Source organism: Dunckerocampus dactyliophorus, chromosome 7 (genome assembly GCF_027744805.1).
Source record: "Dunckerocampus dactyliophorus isolate RoL2022-P2 chromosome 7, RoL_Ddac_1.1, whole genome shotgun sequence".
Classification (NCBI taxonomy): domain Eukaryota; kingdom Metazoa; phylum Chordata; class Actinopteri; order Syngnathiformes; family Syngnathidae; genus Dunckerocampus; species Dunckerocampus dactyliophorus.
This window is the reverse complement of record NC_072825.1, coordinates 15,919,613-15,931,863: the sequence shown is the minus strand read 5'-3', so window position 1 is coordinate 15,931,863 and position 12,251 is coordinate 15,919,613.

Here is a 12,251-nt window from a genome sequence, read left to right as displayed (position 1 = left end):
ATATGGTTGAAAGAAAAGAATAAGAAAAAAGAAAAGATGTGTAAAAAGTACACCTGATTGGTGAATAAAACAAAAGGATGAACAAAATCGACACATTGTTTTATTACATTTACATTTACCAAATAAGTATATGGCTGCTTAAAATAGCTAACAGTACAATTGTCCCTCATTTATCGCAGTTAAGTGAATTTCCGCAAAGTAGGATTCAACATTAATAAATGGAATATTTTCATAGAGCATAGAAAACCGCTTAATGACTTTCTACATACGGTTTTAACATTATTAAAGCCCTTAGACATGAAATAACACCCCTACAGTCAACTTTACAGTCCTGTTATTCTGTGTTCTGTTATCTTTGTCGGGGTCGGGCTTGTGGCGTGGGCTCTATATGAGCAAACTACAACAGGCTTGTTGGCTCAGTGTCGTTGGTGAGCGATGGTGAGGAGAGAGAGACTGGTCAATGCAGTCCTAATGAGCCGAAGCTCGAAGGTTTTTTTGTAGGTGAACGTCTATGGAGTTATACTTATGCCTTAATTTTGAGGTAGCAAAGGCAGATTTTGAGGCAAATTAACGTGCAGTAACTGTACTCAGGCACATTGCTGCGCTCTGTCACTCTCTCTCTCCCTGCTTAACCTCTGCATGCTTGTGCGGCGAGGCGATCCAGTGTGCATACGCTGGTACCGGGTGGGCCAGGTTTTGGGGACTCGGCTCTTGGCTGGATTGCGGGTTGCGTGCCTGCAGAGCGGTGAGGCGTACGGGCGTGTTCAGTGGTCAAAATGCGTGCCTGTTGGTCAGTCTCCGGGAGACGAGGGCACTGATAGTCCCAAAGTCCCAAAGATCGATCAGTGGCTCACGATTGACAGGATTGTGACCCCCGATTTAGACTCTTTGATGAACTTTGGAGTAGATCAAAGTGTTTCAAACGGAGTGGGAAGCCAAGAAGCAAAAAATTATCACTTCCACACGGAATGGGAGAACTTTTTTTCCACTCTATCATGTCAAACATACCATGGCTGACTCGACTCCATGCAGTGTGAAGGTAATGTAATTTAAGGTAATGTCTCATTAGTGTAACATTACTGACACCTTGTGACCAGGATACTACTTATAACTTGTCTTTTAATTTTTTTGACGAATAGTCAACCACAAAAAAGTGATCATTTGTTCCATCCATCCACCTTCAATGCCGCTTATCCTCATTAGGGTCACGGGTATGCTGGAGCCTATATCCCAGCTGACTTTGTGCGAGAGGCGGGGTACACCCTGGACTGATCGCCAGCCAATCGCAGAACACATATAGACAAACACACTCACACTCACATTCATACCTATGGACAATTTAGAGTCTCCAATTAACCTAACATGCATGTTTTTGGAATGTGGGAGGAAACCGAAGTACCCGGAGAAAACTCACGCACCCACGGGGAGAACACGCAAACTCCACCCAGAGATGCCCAACAGAGATTCCCGATCTCCTGACTGCGTGGCCAACATGCTAACCACTAGGCCACCGTTTGGCACTGATCATTTATTCATTAATTAATATTTGACAGAGTGAGGGACCGATGTTCGAATCACGATGTAGTGAGGCATGACTGTACTCACATTTTACTGTATGATTCCCTCCTCTCACAACCGACTGGTTGGGTTGAGAACCCAACCAGTCGAGGCAGATGGCTACCTCATACCTAGTCTTGGTTTTGTTCAAAATTTCTTCATCTTCATGTTTTTCTTCGCTCTCATTTATTCCTATGGGGCTCTATTATGTCCCTCTCATGTAAAGCATAAAGAACATTTTGCTAAATCTGCTACATTAGAATAACTTGTGCTGTGATTTGGAACGATGTAAATAAAAGGAATTAAGTCAGAGAGTACAACAAATTAAAATATTTATTTGGTGCAAGTTGCCAAATAACTCCGAATGTATTGCTTCATGGACCACAGAGTTATGTTAGATAAGAATAAGTCGGTTTGAAATGACTAATTTGACATTGAGTAGCTGCATACTAAGGAGAGACACAATGCCTCCTCTAGAGGGAGTCAGCGCCATGAAAGCTTGAGGCTGAATTTCACTGCACAGAGAAGCGAGTGTGTATTGTGGCCAGCTTACACTCGCACTTGACCTTTCCCCGCAGAGTTACATCTCAGTACTGTTTGTGTTATCAAACTGCAGATGCACGAGAAATAAAAAGCATTCAGCATTCTTTCCCCTTGAATAACGCCAGTGAGCACCTATAAATACATCATCAGTCATTACTGCCACCAGTCCTTCAGTCAACGATCACATTCAGATATGCTTAAATGTAGAGACTTTGACATTCTTCCTCGTTTAATGAAATCTGAGCAGAGCAGTCGAGAGAGGCCCTGGACCCTCATTTGTCTTTAGTGGGTGGATGTGTATGCAGAAAAGTATACACGAGTCCAGTATTTCTCCTCTCTGTGGCTTCTGGTTTTCCGTCATCTCAGTGCCGAGGAAATCAATGCAAACACAGAGTGGTCTGTCTCTTTATGGCACCACTTCCATGTTTTCCTGCACCAAGCCAGAAGCAGTACAGCTGAGTAACTGAGACTGATTCATTGTTTTAAACCCTTTCACCTCTTGTGAGCCTGCTCTCTGAATCAACAGTTGATCCTTGATAATGGGTGATGAGAGTTACAACGTCATATACAAAACTGTGCCAAAAAGTTTCACATTTTTATCGATGCACAATATATCTAGATGGGGAAAAAAAACAGTAGGAAAGCAAAATTCAATATGATATGTAGGCTCATGTGCATTGAATTAAATGTTTTTGCAGGACAAAACACCATTGAGCATTATTGTGTTGAAATCTGCAACATCGTTACCCCACAACCACCACCCACCACTCACCTCCGTCCCAACAGCCTGTTACAAGTGATGTTGAGGAATAATACTCCTCTTTGTGTCCCACTCTCAACACCCGGAGCGGGTGCATATGTGTATGAGTGTGTGTACGTTGTGTTGTGTATGTTGCACTGGGGTGCCGAAGGTTAAGGTCACTTGGTCAGTCCACGTCCAGTCCGATGAGAGAATCAGTCAACACCTGGAAATGAAGCCCGGCAGGTGCATGAGCCCTCCTGTTCAAGTGTGGATGTTCCCCGCTAACAGCCCATCTAGTCCTTCTGATATATTAATGTTGTGAGGACACACAGAACAGTCCTTGTTGCCACTGGTGTCATTACTTAAAACCAAAGGAAGTCTTGCACGCTGCAGGTCTTCTGGTGGAAATACACTACTGAAAAGAAAAGCCATCACCACGGTAGTGAAAATTAACATCATAAAAGCTCCAGTTCTGCCATCAATATTGGTAGAACTTTTGGTATTAAACGTTTGACTATCACGACCATCAATGAAGACAAATATCGTATCCTTCAGCATGTTAACACTGTGCACATGTGCTCCTATGGAAGTGCCAGTAATAACTAAGCACAGTGGTCTTGTTTTATTTTTTCCTCCTGCCTCTTCTACTAACTCCTCCCAATAAACCACAGAGAAAAGTTAAGGAGTTGTTCTTCTATTTTAAATTACTGTTTCATTTACTTCTTGTAGTTCGTCTTTTTTATTACTGTATTATATGCCCGTCATGTGTACAGTGTGATTGAGACTAAGGAGTTAAATTAGGTACAAAACTCGACTTAAACCACTGTAAAGGAATGGAAATCATAACCCTAGGACCACCTGTACTGCACTCGACTATTTGTGGTTAATCTAAAAGACTGCAATAATGTGTGAAATATAAAAACTTTTAATGTGTATTTTTCCCTCTGAAGCTACCAAACGAGTGACACATTCATTGCTGTGAGTGCAGTAGAACAGGAAAGTCATTTTAAAGAAGGTCCTACCTAAACAGTCTGGATAAAAAGTCCCATTTCAACTTGAAAGCTTCTTAAAGGGCAAGTCTGGGGCATATATGGATTCAAGAGACTGCAATCTGAAGTCCATCTGAAACTAATTACACTTAACATTGCTAGGCTTAAGCTAGATGTCCAATTTATTATATTCACATGACATTGCACAAATCCATGTATCTCGACCTTCTCAAGAAAACGATGCTCTTAATCCCCAGCTACATCAGGGGAACACGTGTACGAGTGCATAACAAAGCTAACGCTTATGTCCTTCAAGCTGCTCATTCTCCAGCCTATGACTCACACAAGTCACAGATGACATGGCCTGTCTTGATCCGCTGTCCTGTCGCCAACTTATGACTTAGCCAGGGCTCAGTGTGGACTGCCATTGGTAGCGTGCACCTCGCTTACAAGTTCTTGTCTTCTTGATGCTGCATGGTATAAAGCCGCAAATATCCTACTGGCAATCCCGTGCATTCCCTCAGCATGAAGCAAGCAGTGAGGCAAATAAACAGGTCAGCAGAGGGTGCATGAAAATAGACACGCATGTAGACACACACTCATGCACATAAATAAAGGATCTGGACTTTCCGAAAAATAATGATTAATTCTTGAATATTATTGCTTGTAGACATCATTTGATTAATATAGACAAGGATAAGACAGGTGGATGTTTTGTGAGGGTTAGAGGTAGGCCAGCGTTATTATTGAGTGTGTGTGCGTGTCTGCTGGTATGATGGATGGGATCAGTTGATAGTAAGCGAGATTGAGCTAATGGTGAAGAACAGATAATCACTGTGAGCAATTGATGTCAGCTGTACATACAGAGGCAAGGCAGGTCAGAGTTGTGTGAAGAGAAGGTTAAAAGACAAGAGCGGTATTCGAGTGTGTACTGAAAAAGGGATACAGTTGTCCCTAACCACATCGCGGTTCAAATTTCCTGGCATCACTCTATTGCTTTAACAAATCATGATGTTTTGGGGTTGAATACGACTATTATTAGTTAAAAAAAATGCACATTTAAGCAAATGTTACGCATTTTTTGCCTAAATTAAGCATTGTCAAGCATAGAAATGAGTCAATGAACTAAAATACAAATATAAGGCATTCAAATGACGCATTCGAAGACTGATGCAATGATTGATGATGACTCATGCAATGCCGTATTGTACACTGGTCATTAGTGTTGTGTATGTTGAGTCCGTAGTGTTCAGTGAGACACAGGCTACTTTTGCGGCCGTTACCATGGTTGGACATCATTTGAATTCCGATTCCTCGTTTTGATTCCAGTTCCTAATGATTCTCACGTTCAGCAGAGTTTTACTTTTTAAAAAGTAGTGTACTTTGTTTGCTGCTTCAATGTTGGTGTAAGCTATTTTTTATGACACCCTTATTTTGTTAACACAAGTAAACAGGATATGTTTTTTTTATTTATATCTTATTTTGAAGGCTGGAAGTGTGTTGTGTGAGTTAAGAAGGTCCCTTGAGTGTTGCTAACAGAGACGGACTGTGCAAATGATGAACTGATTCTGATTGCGTTGAGGAAGTTCGACGTAGTGCATCAAAGACGAGGTACTCTTATTTCTACACCACAAAGGTGTGAACATTAGCATGTTGATTGTGCACCTTCCTTTGCATATCTTTGTGTTGCAAATCTTGCACTGAGCCGACCGCTCTTTTTTAATGACGTCAAGCCAAAATTTTTAGCTGGTTCTTCTTCGTTGGTGTTCGAGGCTATTTCTTCCGGTCGGCGAAGTGGGCATCGAAACTAGGAACTGAAATGAAAAACATTTGAACTATCCTGGGAGAATCGTTAGTCCCAGTTCCCATAGATGCTCGAGACTCGATGCCCAACCCTAGCCATTATGCACGTAAAGCTGAAACTCAACTCTGAACCCCAACGTCACTTCCTGTCCGCCTCTCTTTCAGGTCCCCTAGTGAACACATTTATAGCAACACACACAAGCACAAGACTTATTTATGCCTTAAATGGCTTATTTACTCTGATTATGTCCACTACATTGGGTAATAAAAGTGTGAGGTGACTATAAGGGTGTTATTTCATGTCTAGAGGACTCTAACAATGTTAAAAACCTTATTTAGAAGGTTGTAAACTAAGAAAATACTATGTTTATAAATCAGGAATCCTACATTGCGGAAATTCACTTATCACGGCCGGATCTGTAATCAGTTAACCACGAGCAAATGAGGGATTACGGTAATACCGACAATTACTATTTTCAGTCACAGTGGAAATACAAACACACAACTCACCATGGTAAACAACAGTATCACAACTTGCAAAATGTTACTTTTGTTGTGCCCTTAGCTCATGTTGCATGTTATGTTTAGATTACTGAAATCAATCTGTCTATTGTATTTGCTGCACGTGTACAAACTTCGTCATATTTACATTTAAACAAACAAACTGGAATTTCATGATTTTTCATGAGTACTTTGTGCTACAAAGAACCAGAAGGTTTTCTGTTCCATGACAAAGGTCTCAGTTGTTGCTTGGCACTCCGCATGATACGTTCAGTATTGCTACACGACATTTATTCTTTAAATGTTTATTCTTTAATTTATTCTCACACAGTTCTAACAGTATGTTGTGTTTAGTGACGTCACAATCACGACCCTGCTGTCCGCTGTAGACCACACCTGTCAACTCTCCCCAGTTATCCTTGTGGAACTCCCGTATTTTGCCTTTCTTTCCCTGACCTCCTGTTGAAATAGTTTCCAGTAAACTTCCATCAAAAAAAAAAAATCCTTTACGGCACGGGTACTGCAGTTGACAATGGTGACGGTATCCACTCTTGAGCAACCGTAATCTACGAGAACAATGGTATGGCAGTGGGCAGTCGGGAATTGCCATTATTTTGCATTATTTTCCAGAAAATGCCCCTTATTTTCAAATACAAATGTTGACAGGTCTTCTTTGAACTTAAAATACTGGAAATTTGAAGTAAGAGAAAAAACATTTTGCATAAACAATAACCCAGAAAAAAACACACAAAATGCTCTTCCTGCCTCATGTTTTTTCTTGCCTCACCCCTGTTTTTTACAGTGTTATTAAAAATGATGCAAACTAACAGATGGTTATCAAAAGATATCTTCATTTTCTTTCCAAAATGCTACACCTTGCCTTCTATCACACCTCCTACATGACACATACACAAATAAGGTGTGGAGCTGTGCAGAAAGTTGTGGACGCTTTACTGTATTTGGCAGTGTGTATGTGCCTTTTATCATATGACTGCCCCCCCAAGAGGAATTCCCTCCCCAGGCCTGACTAATTTGGACAGGAGTGTGGCATTAACTCTACATTCCTTCTGAAGCACCATCTCTACTTCTCTACTGCTCCTCGTAGACGCACTTTAAATAAACCATGTGCTATGCTGTTGCGAAAAGCTACCGCATTCTGGTTTTCACCCTCGGTGTGACCTCTTTACGATGTATTTCCGTTCCCTTTTGGCCTCATTTTGGAAAAAATCCTGCCCACTGCATTGCCAAAGTGGCTGGAGGCGGCTGCTTTAAATAAATTCCCGAGTTCTCTTTAGAGGAGACCTCTTCATAAAACTACAGAAAAAGTCAGTGAGAAGTGAATGAGAAAGTTTTTGCATTCTCTGCGTACCAGTCCTGTTTCTTATGAAGCCATGGACAGACAATGAAAGCACAATGGGAATCAATCACGGCTACCCAGGAAATTTTAATCATCACAGTGACGCCACATTTTTTTCCCCATTAGTTGTCGCCCAGCAACGAGCAAAGTAATCCCCAGGTATTCTCAGTGTGTGTGTGTGTGTGTTTGTGTGGTACTGCTGGTGTGTATAGAAGCAAGCTCAGGGATATTTTATTAATCTGCATGGGGAGTCTTTTCTTTTCCTCCTTGATAAAACCCTTTGTACCTTTTCTTTAGAATGGGCACCCCCTCTGCCCTTTACTATTGTCCTCAGATTGTTCAGCTCAGCATGGACCCGTGTCAGACTCTCTCCATATAGATAGAGATTGGATTGGCAACACAAAGCACAGCGTAGTCTTTGCAAAGCTCTCATATGAAAATCTGCTAATATTATTATTATTAATATTAGTAGACTTTTTAAAGAACAGTCCCCCCCCCCCAAACAGCCTAGGGTACGTTCTCTCCTCAGAAAGTTGAAAATAGCCAAGTGCTATGGGTGCAATGGCAAACAACTAAAAAAGTGTGGTACCACATGGCTGAGCACCAGCACAAAAAAAACAACAATTGAAAACCAGGATAAATAGGACACAAGTGGCTCAGTAAATAAAATGCATAAATATATCTGCAATAACAAATTGTAGAATTTCTATTGAACAATTTCCTGTCAACCCAATAGAGGCCTGAAAGACCCTGGCCCTTTAAAATATTATGGCTGCGTTTCAATTTGAGCGCTTCCACACTTATATTTTTTAAAGTACAGTCACACTGAAAATGCAGTGTGCCGTCAGCAGTGTGACCTGTGGTCAGGGGAGGCCATAAAGAAAAATGTTAAAAATAAATAACAGTGGTGTAATTTATTAATAATAATAAATGAAATGTTAGTACAGTTGTCCCTCGTTTATCATTGTTAATTGGTTCCAGACTGGACTGCGATAAGTGAAACATGTTTGAGTTTTTAAATACGATTTTTACCATTGGCCCTGTAAACATGAAATAACACCCCATAGTCACCTTTACACCCTTATTATACCTTGTTTACAACACACTGGTCAACTGTGATGCGCAAGCTACAGGATCCCTGCAGGGACACAAGAGACGGCTGCTGCTTTAAACATAGCATGCTACCGAGCTCCAATGTGTTTATTCTAAACTTAAGAAAGGGTTTCAAGTGGAGTTGGGAAGAAGGACAAAGTAAGAAGCCAAAAACTTACCACACAGAATGGGAGGAGAACTTTTTTCACTATCATGTTGGACCTGCCATGGCTGACTCCAGGCAGTGTGAAAGTAATGTAATATAATGTCATTTCTCATCAATGTAACATTACTGACACCTACTGACCAGAATACTACATATAACTTGTCTTTCAATATTTTTGACTAATAACAGTCTATACTCAAGCACGAACAGCGGTCATTTATTCATTAATTCATTTTCTAAAAACCTCGATAGAGTAAGGGAGCGATGTTCGATCTGTGATATAGCGAGGGACGACTGTATGTACTTTGGCCATTGAACTGTGTTATACATATTTTCTGTATGAGTTCAATTGTTTTAAACATTTTCTAAAGTAAAATCATTAAAGTGAAAATTCCTGATCAAATACAACACAGAAAGCCTCTCCTCTTCGAGCCTACCATCAGAGTGCACTTCACTGGGTGCACTGAATGGCAGATGATGCATGCCCGTTTGTGTTTGTCAGAATATCGCCAATCTAATGTTTGCAGAAATATTTATTATACACCATGACTTTCAAAACCTCGTGTAATGTCTTTAATATAGGTGTGACATAATTGTTGCTAATCAGACAACAAAATACAGAGAATTGTCATATGTGGAAGCGTTGCAGTACTCCACCTCATCCTGAAGGGGCAGGGAGCTGGAAGGTACTCGTCGCTGCCACCCTTCTTTTTTGATAGCAGCACCAGCTAGAGGTAGATTTAGCAACAAGTCAACTTTAACCAGAATTTGGTGCTAAGCTCCTGACCGGACTACAAGTGTGAACACACCCGTAGAGGATTCACTGTAGCACTATGAAATGATTGAAAATAGATTAAAATGGCTTTTTGCCTGTCAGTCTGTAAAGATTTAGACTTTGGAACTGGAGGGTCACAGTTTGAGTGCTGCTGCAGACTAAATAAAATGACACGTTGTGGTGCCCGTGAGCAGGGCATCGAACCTGCATAACATTTATCTCAAGGGTGCAGTCACCGTTCACTCTGACATCTCTCCTTGCATCTCTGCATGTGTGTGTGTGTGGTCTGTGTAGTGTGGAATACAGTAAACACTGTATGCACCCAAGTGTATACTGAATTTACCTTTAAGGGGCTATAATTAATATAATAAATTCAATTAAAATGTGAGGTAAAGCAATGCAAAGATGTTCCAGCAATGCTCCATGTTGTCCACATCTCCGCTGCTGCAGATTTATGAAGTGTTCCTGTGTGGTTTTAACAGGCAACACACATCTCCTCAAGTCTTTCATGTGGCACTGCACTGGAAAAGTTGACGTGCTGAAGCATGATAATCTATGCAATTCATTTTTTTGGCCATTTTACTCCCAGCCACAAATGTCAATCACATGGTGGCGCTACAGGGTTTGATTAAGGGTTCAAGATTATTATTGATGTTCTGAAGCCCACAAAAGTCTGTGGCAGTGCCTGGACTAAGCGCTCATGGAATATGCAAGCTTTATGACATGACGGTGGGTGGCATAAGATAAATTTCATTTTATTAGATTTCATATTTTGTTTCATAGGAATTCATAAAATATATAAAAAAGTGACATTTCTTGGCAGTACACTGAGTTACTAGAATCTGTTTACCATTTTGACCCACAAATACACCATCTCGAGAGAGGTTACATAACAAATCTAAACCCATCAAAAACAACAAATAACCAGGCCGTGATGACAACAAAAAACAATTATTTATTACATTTATATTATTTATTTACAATTATTTATTATGAGATGCTGATTAAGGTCGCACGTTGCTATTTTAAAAAACTAAAGAGAGAGAAGGTTTGCTGGGACCAGAGACGATAAAGCGGACCAAGTGTTGATTATTCTCACACAAGCAAGCCATTTCATGTTTGAAAAACAGTCATATAAAAATACCAAGAACCCATAAATCAGTGGTATTCAAGGGTGGGTGTTTTTAAAATCAAAGCAAGCTTATGTCTACTAATGACTAGAGTGGGGGAGCTCTGCAAGAACAATTGTGGTGCACTGCATGCACGACAAATCCACATATTAAAGTTGTACTAAGCAGCTGTAGAAAACATAAATAAAGTAATAACATTAGATCTGTAATTAGGAATCATTAGTCGAGAAAAGTCTTTGTCAAATAGCGTTGATAGTAGGCCTACTAGACTGGTGTAATACAACATATTCTTACTTTTATGTGAATGTAATGACAAAGTAAATAAAAAAATGATCTAGTTGCACAATACAAAGTGAATTGTTAAGAGAAAAATAAGCAGCAACCAAAGATGCGGTTGAATTTATGAACAAGTGTTTGTGAGAGAGACGTTATCTTTATTCGTTCTGGATGTGATCCCAGACTAAATGTGAAATCCACGCAGTGTGCCAGCCAGCCTTTGAGCGCACACATGTTCCACGTATGTGGCGCACATGGGGCCAGTAAAACCACAGTGATCCCGCACTGGACGAAAAGAGAAGGCGACTGACAACAGTGGCTGTTTATAGCTAGTGATAATGGCCTCCATATAAAAGCAATGGTAGGCTAATTATGCATGTGACTCTCCCGTTGGAAACAAGGTACGCGATGCAAAGTGCAGCCAGGAGCAAAGTTTTACATCAATGTATCTGACAATAAAAAAAAACATTGTTTTGGTTTTTAAAGCCATAGCTTATGTGAACGTGGAAGCAAATATTAGTATTTAACTGCTTCGCCTCAAGTGCGGTGGCAATTAGGAAGCAAATATCACACTGCAGTGTTAGGAAAATCCCTTCAACATAGTTCGATACAGGGTAGCCTTGCTCACTCGGTGCACTTTAAGCACCACTATACATTCCCAACTGGATTGATGGTAATAAAAGTCTTGACAGCACAATCTCAAATATGTAAATCTTCTTTGAAATGTCTTCTCTTTTCTTGTAGACTACAGAAATAGTTAATGATATATTGGAGAAACAATTGTGATGTATATTTTTTCTGAGATAGACATAATTCTGAAATAAAACATTTTTTATCGTTTGGACTTAGTGGTATATTGTTACTCGCATTTTCACTGATTTATTGAAGCCCAAAGGAAAATCACCAGATGTACTTTTTTGCAATGCAATAGATACTCATCATGAAATAGACTTGCACTTCCTGGAATGTGCCAAACGGTAATATATTATTTTGATAATGCTAAATAATATTAATAAAAAAACATGCACTTAATTTATTTTCATTCATTTCTACTGAACCTAACCCTAAACAAATAAATAAATAAAAGAAAGAACATGTTTTTTTTGGTTATTTCGTGTTATTTTGCAATAGTCTCCATGCTCATTAAACTGCTTCTCTTCTGTCTTGTTGTTCCGACTTCTGGTTAGTGGTTTGTTCCCACATTTAAAGTGCTCAGGACACCAAAACATGTCAATCTTGTTATTTTTGCCACGCAAAATATCATTGAAAGGCATATTTCCTGTGTTAGATGTGTGCTCAAATGTGTTCATATTCACATTC